Source organism: Schistocerca gregaria, chromosome 2 (assembly GCF_023897955.1).
Source record: "Schistocerca gregaria isolate iqSchGreg1 chromosome 2, iqSchGreg1.2, whole genome shotgun sequence".
NCBI lineage: Eukaryota > Metazoa > Arthropoda > Insecta > Orthoptera > Acrididae > Schistocerca > Schistocerca gregaria.
In genome coordinates, this window is record NC_064921.1 from 717,832,394 (window position 1) to 717,836,253 (window position 3,860).

The following is a 3,860-nucleotide window of genomic DNA, read 5'->3' on the forward strand; positions in this document are numbered from 1 at the left end:
TTACATGGTCCACTCACATTAATGTGACCACCACTTACGTTCAACATCAATGTGCAATAATCACTCACAGACTGAGGTGGCATCAGTAGCAGTGGAAGGTATATAAAGTGTATCGGGTGGGGGGATGCACAAAACAGTGCAGTCATTATCATGATGCCGAAATGGAGCAATTTATCTGATGTCCAGAAGGGCATGATCATTGGTTTTTGGGCCAAGATTGGAAGCATTTCTGAAATTACTAAATTTGTAAACTTTTCATGTGCTATCATGGTTAAAGAGTAATGTGCATGGCAAAATGTCTCTCTATGGTACCAGTGCCGATGCAACTGTCGCGTACCATGGGCCATAGATGACAGGTTTGAATTACACTGGCAGAGATGTGTATGGCTAAGTAGACTTGCAGCTGTTGAGCAACTGAACACCAAAATGAATCAAGAGGCTAACAACAATGCCTGCTCAATACCCGTTCAGTGAATTTTGCTGGTTATGAGCCTCCACAGCAGGCACCTGGTTGATGCACACAAGCTGACTGCTGTTCATTGGCTACAAAAGCTGATATTTGCATGCCAGTACTGCAACTAGATCTCCACTGAGTGGCAACAGGCGACCTTTTCAGAAGTATCATATTTTACGTCCTATCGGAGAGATGGTCATTGGTGTATACATTATGGAATATCTGACAGCAAACACCGAGCAACTATTATTGTCTGGGGAATGTTTTTGTGGCATTGCCTGGATTATTTTGTCATTCTGATAGCCACAATGAATCAACAGACGTATGCATCTATCATAGGGACCATGTCCATCCATAAATCCAGTTTGCTTTTCCTCAGTACGGGTTCATCTATCAGCAGGACAGTGTAGTGTGTCACACAGCTTGGATTGTATATGCATGAGTCAAAGAGTAACAGGATGTGCTGACCATACTCATCTGGCCATCAGACTTTCACAATTTAAACCAATTGAGAATCTGTGGGACCACCTCAACCCCCCTGGGAAATCTAGCACAGCCATCCATGGTACTGGAGTCAGCATAACACCACATCCATGTCAGTAATTTCCAGAACCTCACTGACTGTCTTCCTGCATGACTCACACAGTGAACAGTGTTTATTCAGGCTTTTGACAGGTGGCCACATTAATGTGGCTGCAAAATGTAGATCAGACTGTTATTGCTGCATTGGCAACAAAAACCCAGATGGTTAGGAATGTGTTATAGTTGCTTAGTTACATGTGATATGCAATTTTAGTCATAACTCTATTGCTCCATCTGGATTTATGAAGGCTGGTTTATTCATTTCAAGGTTCATGCATATATTATAAGTCTTCTGGAACCTTTTAAGAGCAGAGCCAGAATCACAGTGGTGGTATTGTTGGTAACTAAGGCCTTGCTACTTGTGGAAAATATGACAATGATGATCTCTCTGCCAGTGAGCATCAGTTGTTCAAACTGGCATCCAGCTTAGAGGAGGGGCTGTCATGTGTATGCAGAAGTGGGAAAATTCCATTAAATGAAAGTGAAAAACCATTTATTGAATGGAAAAGATCAAAATAAATTCAAGGCTACTTATTCTTCATTTTGTTATCTTGTTTGCTGAAGCCTTAAAAAACTAATATCACAAGCCAGAGTCACCACCAGAAGGTGCTTCTGTCAACACTTGCTCTTTCATATTTCCCGTTCAGATCATCTAGACCACTTCTCTCTCCAGAGAAGCAGAAAACATGCAAGCTGTGGGTCTGTGGGTCACCTATGAAGAGAAGCTGCAACATCCCATATGAAGAAGAGATCTATTGCAAGATTTGATAAATAAAAAATATACTTCAAAGTTATCTGACCAAATATCTGTAGTCAATCTGATCAAATATCTGTTGTCATTAATCTCCTGGGCAGATTAAAATTATGTGCTGTATCAAGATTCAAACCCAGGATCTTTACGTTTCTTGCTCAAGAAGTCTATCACTGGGGCTACCTTAGCATTACCCTTGACCCATCCTCACAACTTTACTTCTGACAGTATCTCACCTCCTACCTTCAAGACTTCTGACCTCGGAGGAACACTAGTTCCTGAAAGGCAAAAGTTCTTGTTTAGGGGTGCCAGTCTGGCACTCAGTTTTAATCTGCCAGGAAGTTTTATATTAGTGCACACTCTACTGCAGAATGAAAAGTGCTGATGGCTTCCTGAGGAAACTGTGGACCCCTTAACCCAAATGGAGAATTAAGTGACAGTAATTCTTGTCACCCTCCCCCCCCCCCCCCCCCCCCCCCCCCCATGAACCATGGACCTTGCCGCTGGTGGGGAGGCTTGAGTGCCTCAGCAATACAGATAGCCGTACCGTAGGTGCAACCACAACGGAGGGGTATCTGTTGAGAGGCCAGACAAATGTGTGGTTCCTGAAGAGGGGCAGCAGCCTTTTCAGTAGTTGCAGAGGCAACAGTCTGGATGATTGACTGATCTGGCCTTGTAACAATAACCAAAACAGCCTTGCTGTGCTGGAACTGCGAACGGCTGAAAGCAAGGGGAAACTACAGCTGTAATTTTTCCCGAGGTCATGCAGCTTTACTGTATGATTAAATGATGATGGCATCCTCTTGGGTAAAATATTCCGGAGGTAAAATAGTCCCCCATTCAGATCTCCGGGCGGGGACTACTCAAGAGGATGTCGTTATCAGGAGAAAGAAAACTGGTGTTCTACGGGTCGGAGCGTGGAATGTCAGATCCCTTAATCGGGCAGGTAGGTTAGAAAATTTAAAAAGGGAAATGGATAGGTTAAAGTTAGATATAGTGGGAATTAGTGAAGTTCGGTGGCAGGAGGAACAAGACTTCTGGTCAGGTGACTACAGGGTTATAAACACAAAATCAAATAGGGGAAATGCAGGAGTAGGTTTAATAATGAATAGGAAAATAGAAATGCGGTTAAGCTACTACAAACAACATAGTGAACGCATTATTGTGGCCAAGATAGATACGAAGCCCACACCTACTACAGTAGTACAAGTTTATATGCCAACTAGCTCTGCAGACGACGAAGAAATTGAAGAAATGTATGATCAAATAAAATAAATTATTCAGATAGTGAAAGGCGACGAAAATTTAATAGTCATGGGTGACTGGAATTCAGTAGTAGGAAAAGGGAGAGAAGGAAACGTAGTAGGTGAATATGGACTGGGGCAAAGAAATGAAAGAGGAAGCCACCTGGTAGAATTTTGCACAGAGCACAACTTAATCATAGGTAACACTTGGTTTAAGAATCATAAAAGAAGGCTGTATACATGGAAGAACCCTGGAGATACTAAAAGGTATCAGATAGATTATATAATGGTAAGACAGAGATTTAGGAACTAGGTTTTAAATTATAAGACATTTCCAGGGGCAGATGTGGACTCTGGCCACAATCTGTTGGTTATGACCTGTAGATTAAAACTGAAGAAACTGCAAAAAGGTGGGAATTTAAGGAGATGAGACCTGGATAAACTAAAAGAACCAGAGGTTGTACTGAGTTTCAAGGAGAGCATAAGGGAGCAATTGACAGGAATGGGGGAAAGAAATACAACAGAAGAAGAATGGGTAGCTTTGAGGAATGAAGTAGTGAGGGCAGCAGAGGATCAAGTAGGTAAAAAGACGAGGGCTAGTAGAAATCCTTGGGTAACAGAAGAAATATTGAATTTAATTGATGAAAGGAGAAAATATAAAAATGCAGCAAATGAAGCAGGCAAAAAGGAATACAAACGTCTCAAAAATGACATCGACAGGAAGTGCAAAATGGCTAAGCAGGGATGGCTAGAGGACAAATGTAAGGATGTAGAGGGTTATCTCACTAGGGGTAAGATAGATACTGCCTACAGGAAAATTAAAGAGACC